Source organism: Oratosquilla oratoria, chromosome 4 (genome assembly GCF_046742065.1).
Source record: "Oratosquilla oratoria isolate Oo_2021 chromosome 4, ASM4674206v1, whole genome shotgun sequence".
NCBI lineage: Eukaryota > Metazoa > Arthropoda > Malacostraca > Stomatopoda > Squillidae > Oratosquilla > Oratosquilla oratoria.
Window position 1 is genome coordinate 81,676,260 of NC_134780.1, and position 11,506 is coordinate 81,687,765.

An 11,506-nucleotide genomic window follows, 5' to 3' on the forward strand; every position below is an offset into this window, starting at 1 on the left:
GTGACAAGTGCACCCCGTCCCTTGTATATAGTTGATTCTTACCGTAAAAGCGGTCCCAGTTGTCGACAAATGCCCATCCATTGGCCTTACAATGTTTTGCCAGCCTGCAATTCATTTCACTGGTGACTTTTATAATCTCAGTTTTGTTGTTCTTGATATTGACCTTTTCTTAAACATTTATATTAGACTGACGTAACATCGATTTCCTGTTCCAATTCTGGCATCCACTTCCCGTTTCATTCTTCCGTCAATGGTCACACTTACCTTTAGATACTTCAAAACTTGAACACTCTCTATGGCCATCCCCGGAACCTGGCAAATCGCGTTCTCTTGATATCTTTATTACCTTTGTCTTACTCTCATTGATCTTCAGTCCAACACTTTCCTCTGCATACGTTAATTGTTCCTTTAAATTTTATTGCTTTATCCCTCCAGTTCACAATATCTCTGGTTGATTTTTCCATTGCCATATTGAATAACGAGGTGAGAGCATGCATCCATCTATGTAAGAAGACGAGGTAGTTTTACTATCACATCTTACTACGCTAGTTGTGTTTTCATAACATGCTCTTGTTAATCTAATGTACTTATTTGGTATTCCAAATTCTTTCATTTTTTTCCATAAAAATGTTCTGCTCACTCAATCGTAAGCCTGCTGGAAATCAATGAACAGGTGTCGTTGTTTCCTATCATCTTCCCAGTACTTTTCTATGAATTGCCTTGTAACAAAAAAATGGTCCGTTGTTGATCTCTCCTCTAAAACCGCATTAGTATTCTGCTACCATATGATCCATGTATCCTTCCATTTTGCTATACAGTATCTTGGTTTAAAAATAGATAGGCTCCCTCGATTGTTTTCAAATATATTGCATATATATAATTTAAAGGTCATGTGGCCCGGCCGAACCCATCTCCGCGGTATCAGCATAACATTCTAACGGATTCTAATTGAGCTAACGGGTCGCTGAAGGTCAAGGCCAATGATAAAACGAGTTCATCTAGACCGAGTAAAATGAAAACAAATAAGTAAAATAAAATGTCTAATCCAATGAAAATACAGAGGGGTCTAACATTTTAAAACCATCGTGAACTATTTTAATTATTTTACCCTTTCAATAATAAAATCTTTAACCTATCTTGGCGTGAGCTAAATCAGAACTAGTGTTGTCACGTCGTAAAGATAAGCGTCAGGTCGAATTTGAACCGGTCATCAGACAGGCTTATTATTAGATATACAATGAATTACAAATATAAAACATACCTTGGATGATAACTTGTTCCATTTAATAATGACGCAGATGGTATAAGTGTTTCTACCTACTTCCAGATTAAATTTACATCCTGATTTCCATAGGCCATTATTTGCCATCCAGTTTGTATTTAATATGAAAATATGATCGATTTTCATGTCACGTAAGCATCCCTGTACTGGAGTTGACCATGCAGTCAGTACTTTTAAAAAATTTATGGGATGCATCAACGGACCAGATTCACACATTTGTCTATATTAGAGTGAAACTACTCGGAAAGAAAGGATGAGGTATGTTTATACTTGTGCTATCCCCTTGAACATTTGGAACCTACAGTTAGTTTAAGTTTGGGAGCGTGGTGATCAAGGTATCAGGGATGAGAAAAATGTAGGGAAGTAGTGGTTTTATTGGCAAATGATGAGATAGGTGGGTGAGAACGGTCATCTAAGACATTGTCGATGATGGCGAAACTAAGATGGGGGTTATAGGGTTTTGTGAGTGCATACAGACCTTGTAGTGAGAAATGATGAGTTGAGGGAAGTGTTTTTGGAATTATTAAAAAAAAAAAAAAATGGGAGAAATGTAAAACTAGTGGTGGTGGGGGATCTTAATGTTGAGTAGATTCGTTGAGAGATGTAGTATGGAGGTAATAAGTGACTGAAAAATCTAAATAGAAGTGGGAGATATATGTTGGGACGGGTATGATAACGAACATTGATTTTAAGAAGAGAAACAAGCATAAGTATGCGTGGACAAGGGTGGTGGGTAGGAGAGTAGTCAAGAGGGCGCTAATGGACCATGTAGTGGTGCCCAAAAGGGGAATTGAAGGAGTTCTGTACTCAGGGTAGAAAACAGTAGATTGTCGGATCAATGTATAGTAGATGGGAAAATAAGTAATGTCTTGTCTTTAAATACGCAGGTGTTAAAATTTGTTTTCTCTTTGTTGTACTCATTATCTGGAACTCATATCTGCCTCCGTGGCGCAATCGGTTAGCGCGTTCGGCTGTTAACCGAAAGGTTGGTGGTTCGAGCCCACCCGGGGGCGCAATTTTTCCTTTGCAATTGCAATAAGGTCAACGAATAAAAACAGGAGATACAATTCCTCAGACTTTAACCATGCATCTCGCTGAGTAGGCTTCACTGACGTCATCGGAAGACGTTCGAGGTGCTAGACTCTCCACGTGCCACTCTGATGAACCATAGGTTAAGCAGCGGTTATTTATTCCTTTTTTCAAATAGTAATATTGTATCTATATTAGGTTAAAGGTCATATGGCCCGCATGGGGGTCGAACCCACGACCTCCGCGTTATCAGCACGGCGCTCTAACCAACTGAGCTAACGGGCCGCTGAAGGTCAAGAGCAATAATAAAACAAGTTCATCTTCAAGTAAAATACGTTTGAAATCAAGGTGATTAAGAAAATACAGAGGAACCTAAAGGTCGCGGACAATTATGAATTAATTCAACAATAGCAACGCTTTACGCGGTCAAATCTTTTGATCGTATTTTCCTGTGCGCCCAGTCGTAATGGCGAATTTCGACTTAGCTCGTTCAAGCAATACCTTACCATCAAGGAATTTCTTCAGTACTCTCCCAAATGAAGAATAACCCCCGTGGTTGCTGTCATGCTATTGTATCTTTGTGCCACCCCATAGATATCGTACTTATTAAAACCTGTCTTAAAACAAGCCGCTACCCATTTTCATTGTTCCTCGATAGCGAACTGGTTAAAGGATCTGTCGTGCCCGGCGGCGTGGCCCGAAATGTGCTTTACCTAAGCTAGGCACATCGTAAAGGTAAGCGTTGGGTCGAAAAGAAATTAGACAGACAAACGACTTGGAACTGGTTATTGTACAGGTTTCTTAGGATTACTTGTGATTTTTTTGTTTAATTTCATTAATTGATATGGAGAAAAATATCAAATTTTTCAAGAAGGGTTTGTGTTCAACTGAACAAATTTCATCCATTTACAAAAAGATCGTGATAAAACATGTCGACAGGAGACCTTTAGGATCCATAAAGAGCTATAAAAACGGTGTTTACCAAAGTAAGTCTTAATTTTTCACAAAGTATTACATTCAACAACCTCTTCCATTAACGACGTTGTTTTATATATATATATTTCCTGAACCCAGGTTAGATTTATGTCCTAACAGCCGTAGGCCATTGTCGTGCAGTTAGTATTTAGTATACCCCCCCCCCTTTCAGTTTTGATTTCACGTACGCATCACCATACTAGGGTATTGATCATGCAGTCAGTACAACAGGGAGCAAATTTCACCCAGTTACAAAAAGACAGTGATAAAACATGCCGACAGGACACCTTTAGGATTCATAAAGAGCTTAAATAAAAAAAGTATTTACCAAAGTAAGTCTTAATTTTTCACAATGTATTACATTCAACAACCTCTTCCATTGACGTTGTTTATATAATATATATATATATATTATATATGTATATTTTTGTTTATATATATATTTATGTATATATATGTGTATATATATTATATATATATATAATTTTTTTTTTTTTTTTTTTTTTTTTTTTTTTTTTTTTTCTCTCTCTCTCCCTGAACCCAGGTTAAATTTGTCCTGACAGCCGTAGACCATTGTCGTGCAGTTAGTATTTAGTGTGATCCCCCCCTTTTTAGTTTTGCTTTCACGTACTCAACACCATACTAGGGTATTGATCATGCAGTCAGTACAACAGTACAACAGCCCTCCCCCCCCCCCCCTGCGGACCAGATCCATACATATGTGTTAGAGTAAAATTTCTTCAGAAAGGAATTTTGAAATGTTATATATTACTTATGTTGATATTGCTCTCCCCTTGAACCTATTCTTTACCATTAAGTTGGAATTTCGGAGCTCAGTGGTTATCACATCTATAGTGGCGAGCGGTCGAGGTAGAGGAGTAGCAGTGTTAGAAAATGAATAGATAAGTCCGTGGTAAAGTAGGGAGAAGTGTCATCGAGGACATTGTGGGCGAAGTTGAAATTGAGATGGAGATTGTGAACTTTAGAGAGAGCATGTGACCTTGGTAGTGAGAAAAGTGAAGAAATGAGGGGACCGTTTTGGATCGATTCAAGTGTTTGTGTTGGAAGTTTTTGGTAGAAATATTAAAAGTGTTCGAAAGCTTATTGCCAGAGTAGATTAGCTGAGAGATGTAGAAATAGGGAGGTGTTAGGTGGTAGTAAAGCACTAAAACGGAAATGTTGAGTATATCTATTGATAAAAATTATAGCGAGTGCAATGCTAAGAGAGACAATCATAAGTGTACGTGGGACAGGGTGAGAGGGTAGTCAAGAGTGTGCTAATGACTATGTAGTGGTCCCCAAAAGGAGGATTGGAAGAGATCCGGCCGTAAACGTGTCCAGGGAAGAGGACTATGTAATGTCATATCGGTGAATGGTAGAAGGAAAATTAAGAACGTAAACTAGTGGATAGAAAGAAAATTGAGATAGATAAAGAGGTGTGGGAATGAATAAGTTAAATGAGAAGGTGAGTGAGAATGCATACTAGGCGAAACTTAGAGAAGTGTAGGGTGTAGTGAATGAATGGAGAGAAAAAAGATAAATAATGGGAAAGTTTCAAGGAAGAAGTGCCAAAGTTCGCAAAGATGGTATGTTGGAAAAGGAGGATGAGAAGGAACACAAGGGGTGACAGTGAATGATAGGATGGATAGGTGAGGGCGATGGTGGCAGAAAAGAAGAGATCATGTTAAGATTGCTTGCAAAGAAGAAATGGAGAAGCATGTTAGAGGTACAAAATAAAGAGGATGGAAACAAAACTGAAGGTAAGGGAGATCAAGAGGAGAGATAAGTGACGGATAATTTTGAAAAGAAAAATATGTAATGGAAATAAGTGAAGGTAGTGAGGGAGGCAAGTCAGAAACTAAAGGGTGTAAATGTATTAATAAAAATGAAGGTTGTAAGAGGATGATTGATAGAATATTTTAGGGATTTACTGAAAGTAGAGGAGGTTAGGGTGTTATTGTGGCAGTTAGGGATGCCAGGAAAACGTATGTGATAGAGAAGTGTTTCCAAGTTTTATCCTTAGTTACTTAGTTGTGTTAAAACGCGTTTCATGTTTGGTTTACTCGTAATTAGAAACCACATCGGATGTGCCTCCGTGGCGCAATCGGTTAGCGCGTTCGGCTGTTAACCGAAAGGTTGGTGGTTCGAGCCCACCCGGGGGCGCAGCTTTTCTTCTGCTATTACAATGAGGCCTTAGGAATGTAACCGAAGATCAGTTTCCTCAGACTTTGGGCATTTGTCTCGAAGACCACCTCTGACATCACCGGAAGACTTACGAAGAGCCAGACTCGCTCCGCGTGCCAGTCTGATGAACCTTAGGATATGCAGGGAAGCATTATCTCATTTTCAAATAGGAATGCAGCAATCGTTTAAATTAAAGATCATGTGGCCCGCATGGGGGTCGAACCCACGACCTCCGCGTTATCAGCACGGCGCTCTAACCAACTGAGCTAACGGGCCGCTGAAGGTCAAAAGCAATGATTGAACAAGTTTATGAAAAGTGAAGTGTGTATGTATATACAGGGTGTTCGGGATAAATTTGATAATTTTTTGATCCGTCATTTCGGAACCATTCGAAGGCTTTAATAGCGGTAAAGTGCAACTGGAAGCTGATTCTGTATACTATTGGTGGGTGTGAGAGCTAGAGAGCATGGACGACTGGAAAACACCGGAATATTGGAAGAGTGACGTGCGTCATGATGATTCGCGCCGGATTAAAAAATTCGGAAATCTTGCAGCTCAATACTCCTTGAATACTGTGAAGGCCGTGAAATGTGAGCTGGAGAATTGTGATGGAGATGTGGAACCAGTGGCTAGCAGGAAGGATCATAACGAGCGTTCTGACTCTATCCGTACAATGAAATTCGTCGAGAAACAGAAAACAACAACAACTGCACGATCCAGGCAAGGCAATGCGGACTTTGGTGAGAGAGATTGGCGTTGGAGTGGCGAATATGAATAAAACTGAACGAGGATCTTCGCTACTCCTCATACAAGAGGCGCAAGAGCCAACTACTCACCGCCAAGGCCCAAGAGAACCGCCTTACGAAAGCCAAGAAACTAAACAAGGTCAAACACACAGTAGAGCCGGGATACTCTGGTTCTTCTCAGACGAGAAGAACTTCTGCCGGGACCAGTTGCACAACGCGCAGAACAACAGGTGGCTAGCCTGCAGTCCCGAGCTTCATGAAGACCAAGTTTCCTCAAGTTGTGATGGTCTTTGGGTGTGTTTCCAGTGAAGGCCACGTTATGCCGCCCCACATCTTTGAAGAGGGACTCTGACTCACTTCAGATGGCTATATTGAGTTGCTGTCCACTGTTGTCAAACGCTGGGTGGAAAGGTTGGCTGCGGGAAGAACATATGTATGGCAGCAGGACTCAGCTCTGTGTCACACCTCTGGGAAAATCCAGGAGTGGCTGAGAACTTCTACAACTTCACCAGTCCCAACATCTGCCCCCCCCCCAACTCGTCTGATTGCAACCCCATGGACAAATATGTGTGGGGCGCAGTTGAAAAAGCACCAATCGTACCGCCTGCAACACCAAGGACGAGCTGATTGCCAGGATCAAACTGGTGTTCAGGCGTCTCTCGAAGGACACCGTGAAGGCCGCGTGCTGCAGGTTCAGGTCCCGCCTGGAGGCCGTGGTGGAGGCTCAGGGCAGCTTCTTTGAGTGAGCTGTATTTGGCGAAAGATCCTCTAAGAGATGCACTTTGGATTTTGAGAATACACCAACTTTTGGCCAAGATGTGACTTTTTTTTTTTTTTTTCCCTTTCCGGAAAAGTGTCAAATTTATTCCAAACTATATATATATATATATATATATATATATATATATATATATATATATATACATATATATATATATATATATATATATATATATATATATATATATTGATGATGGCAAACTGAAAATACACAGGGATCTAACAATTGCGGACGTTGATGTATTGGCTCACCAATGGCAACGCTTTAAGTGATTACATCTTGAAATTCTTGAAAATATCTTTTCCCGTTCCAGTCACAATGGTGGTTTCCGATTTGCTCATTCTAGCAATGCCTTACCGCTAATAATTTTCTTTAAACTCCCTCCAGAATGAGGAGTGTTTGGCTTTTTGATTTGGTTCCCGCCAGTCTGTGTTACTCCATGACTCCCCGTCGATATCAAAGGGATTATAGGTTATTCATTTATCCTCATTTCGGCTGTGTTAGTCATCTCCGTTGTTTCCCGATAATTTTGATGCTTTATGTTTCGCCCAAGATATATTTGTTTGCAGGTATTTCTATATATATATATATATATATATATATATATATATATATATATATATTCAACGGCCCGTTAGTTCAGTTGGTTAGAGCGCCGTGCTGATAACGCGGAGGTCGTGGGTTCGACCCACATGCAGGCCATTAAACCTTTAATTCGTAGAAGGTACTTCTCTAATCGTGAGAATAATGTAGGTTTAGAGTTAAATGGATGGAAACAAAACGCAAAGTAAGGGAGACCAAGGGAGGAGCAGATCTGAGACGTGGGTGTATGACGGATAATTTTGAAAATTAAAAGGTGTTTTGAAAGTGAAAAAAATGCGAACTAAATTGAGTAGAGAGAAGAGGATAAAGGGAGCAAATGGACAGTTACTGAATGTGAAGGCATTGCAAGGAAGGTGGGCAGAGTCTTTAAAGTTGAATGTAGAGGAGGATAGCCCCCTCGGTATGATGACGCCGACGTAGGTGTCATTAGGAACGAGTGGGTAAATGAGGACGTCGGTGTCTTGATTATATTTATTTTGTTGTAGTGATCTCCATATTCTGTGAACTGGCCTGATCATAATTACTGTGGTTATTAACATTCAGAGTGAAAGAGAACGAGTCATACAGCTGTAACTATATTTTATAATGCGAGTATTGTGATACATCATCGTGCGTCAGGCAGCTAATGCTGCCCGCGAGAATTTGATTGAAAAGGGTGGGGGGGGGTTGATTGTGGCAATGGGTGTCAGGAGAACGTGGAAAGGGAGTATGATAAGGTTATAGCAAAAGAGGTGATACCAGCACGGCAAAGGAAACATGGACTGGAAGTGAAGCGTTTATTCCTGACGTTTCGTCTATTGACTTTCTCAAAGGATAATGAGCATACTGGATACGTGCATAGTTTATATACATGCTTTGCGGCTCAATGAGGTATGCGAGCTTGTGTATAAACTCTGCACGTATCCAGGATGCTCATTCCTTTGAGAAAGCCCATAGATGAAACGTCAGGAATAAACGCTTCACTTCCAGTCCATGTTTCCTTTGCCGTGTTTATGCAACTTGTTCACATGGATTATCAGGTGATACAAGTATCATTGAAAGAGGTAAAGCTCGAAAGGGTTGGATGATTGCCATGCGGAATGCCTGAAAAGGAGTATATAATGGAATAGCTGGTGATATTTTTTAATGTGTGGCTGAAAATAAAGTGTATTCTGGTGTAAATGAGGAGTGCATGTATATTTCCAATATACAAGGGATGTAGATGTAGTCTTAGGGCCATTTACACGGTCAAACTGTTTGTCAAACACGTGTTTGAAGTTATGTTTGACCATGTGAATCAGGTATTTGGTTGTCAGTCACGTTTGTCAAATGGTATGAAGCAAGTTTGGCCGAGTCTGACTTTTGTGGAACGCCTGCAAATAACATGACGTCATCTACAAACAGTTCGATCGTAAGAACGGCGGTCAAATGTCAAACCTCAGTAGTCATTCACACCTTGAAGTGGACACAATTACATCTGTCGGAAGTATGGATATGGAGGAATATAATGGAAAGAGGCATGGGAGGAAGGTGTTATTGCAATTTATCCACAAATATAAAGGACATCCAGCTTTATGGAAGGCGGAATCGAAGGCATGTGCTAATAGAATAACTAAAAATAAGGGATTATCCGGCTCTAATTTTAAATCGACAAGCAAGTTGGTATGTGAATTTTGGTCTCATTAATTAACCAGTTCTTCGTCCACTTCAATCTTTTCTTTTTCCTTAATGCCACCGCTAAACGAATAGCAGTTAATATATCTTGGTCAAGAGGTATGTTTGCTTAACTGCACGAATCACACCAAGATTGGATGGTTGGGTGTACGTTTGGTTTGACTGACAGATCTTCACACCTCTTGACAAATCGTTCGGACAATCGGGTTTGACAAACCGTTTGACTGTAAATGGTCCTTAGAGGGATCAGTCTGTTGAATCGTGTCGGAAAGGTGTATGGGCGTGTGTGTTAATTAAGAGGACTAGGAGGGGAACTAGGTTACTTGGGAAGAGCATAGTGGGTTTAGGAGAGGAAGACAGGAACCTTTTATTTCCTAGGTTGGGTGTATTATTCATTGACTTGGAGAAAGTGTATGACAGTGTTTATGTGTGTACATACACACGCACACACACACACACACACACACACACACACACACACATATGGTTGTATATAACATATGTAATAGGGCATGCGGAGGGTTTGTAATGGAGAGGTACTGAATGGTCTAAGGTGAATGAGGGATTATTGGGTCATTATTGTCCGATTTCGCCATTGTTATTCTGTTGGTTATGGGAGCTGATATGAGAATGAGATCTAGGTATATATTTGGTGAGTGAGGGTAGAGGGACGTGGGAGGTGAGTTCTTGATTTTGTGGATAAAACTCAGGTTGTGGCTGTTTCTAAGGATAGACTGAAACAGCTAGTGACTAAATTTGAAAAAGAGGAAAATTGTGAGATCAAATGCGCCGATTGTGTACAATTAGTGACAATGGTGATAAGTCGGTTTACAGTAGAAGAGGAAGTAGGATTTTTGTACTAAATGGGGCCGCATGTGGCAGTGAACGGATTGAAGGTAAATTTTAGTGAAGAAAGTAAGTGAACAAGTGGAATGAAAAGTGGGATGAGAAATAAGTATTAGGGGAGCAATGCAAAGACTAAGTTGTATAGAAGAGTGTTTGTGCTCATAGCACTGTATAGACCAGAGACGTGGAATATAAGGGAGGCAGAAAAAAAAGAGTCGAAATACGTTTTTAGATGGTGTTTGCGAAGTATTAGGGATTATATGTGAGAGATGTGGACGTGAAGGAAGGAACGGGGCCAGAAAGAGAAATGTCGGATAGAGTGGATAAAAGTTAGTCCATGTGTGATTTGAGCACACGGAAACGATGTTTGAGGAAAGACTATGAAAGAAAAATGTGGAAAACAGAAACGTATGGTGTAGACTTGAGAGAAGTAGGTGAATGTGTGGCGTAAAGGGAGTTTCAACGCACGAGGAAAGTGTAAAGAAAGGAAAAGTGTAGAAGGTATGCGTGCATAAAGATTATTAATGAATGAGATTATGCAGCCCATATGGATGCTCTATTCCCCCCATCCCCACCTTTTTTTTAATAGATGGAGGAGGGGCCAACATGTAATCAAGCGGGGGGCGGGGAGGGTAAACGTGCTGGGCCCTGATGTGAGAGTACTTCTTTATCTCACAGCATTGCCTTCGACACGAGCAATATGGCAGTGACCAAGGGTAACCATCCTTGAGGTGATGAGTTGAGGTGTTAAGTAGGTTTATACGTATGAAATGGGTTTGTGGTTTTACTTGGCCAACCCCCATATAAAAAAGGAAAAGACCCTTAGTATACACTATACACTCGCACACATGCACATGCGCAGTCTTGCCAGCACGTCTGTCTTATGTTGTATGGTGTCGATATGCGAAAAAAAAAGATCGATTGGATTAGGAAAGGTGTTAAGGTAGGTCAGAGAGAATTCCTAAACATACACACACATACGCGCGCGCGCGCACGCACACACACACACACACACACACACACACACACACACACACACACACACACACACACACACACACACACACACACACACACACACACACACACACACACACACACACACACACACACACATATATACCGTTCAACCTGGTACTTGGAGCGAGTCGGGTGCCTCGCAGACTTACTGATGACGTCACAGGGTACCCAGACGGCGAAACTCGTGACGGGAGAGTTCGACGAGGTCGTGAATATTTGTTTTCACTTTCTCGCCTCCATTTCACCTCTGGAACAAAAACTACGCCCCCGGGTGGGCTCGAACCACCAACCTTTCGGTTAACAGCCGAACGCGCTAACCAATTGCGCCACGGAGGCACATCCGAAAGGTAGGTGTTCTGAAGAATTACTTAAGATAAAAGTACAGGT

At 40.9% G+C, this 11,506-nt stretch overlaps 1 protein-coding gene and 6 non-coding genes across 7 annotated transcripts in view; 3 read left to right on the forward strand and 4 right to left on the reverse strand.

The window, feature by feature from the left end:
• LOC143024572 (dynein axonemal heavy chain 7-like) overlaps positions 1-11,506 on the reverse strand; it is a 377,264-nt gene that overhangs the window by 266,594 nt on the left and 99,164 nt on the right. The window lies entirely within an intron of this gene.
• TRNAN-GUU (transfer RNA asparagine (anticodon GUU)) lies at positions 2,222-2,295 on the forward strand. The gene has a single exon. It is a non-coding gene; the product is annotated as a tRNA-Asn (tRNA).
• Positions 2,523-2,596, reverse strand: TRNAI-GAU (transfer RNA isoleucine (anticodon GAU)). Its single transcript has one exon. It is a non-coding gene; the product is annotated as a tRNA-Ile (tRNA).
• Positions 5,376-5,449, forward strand: TRNAN-GUU (transfer RNA asparagine (anticodon GUU)). The gene has a single exon. It is a non-coding gene; the product is annotated as a tRNA-Asn (tRNA).
• TRNAI-GAU (transfer RNA isoleucine (anticodon GAU)) lies at positions 5,673-5,746 on the reverse strand. Its single transcript has one exon. It is a non-coding gene; the product is annotated as a tRNA-Ile (tRNA).
• Positions 7,626-7,699, forward strand: TRNAI-GAU (transfer RNA isoleucine (anticodon GAU)). The gene has a single exon. It is a non-coding gene; the product is annotated as a tRNA-Ile (tRNA).
• TRNAN-GUU (transfer RNA asparagine (anticodon GUU)) lies at positions 11,382-11,455 on the reverse strand. The gene has a single exon. It is a non-coding gene; the product is annotated as a tRNA-Asn (tRNA).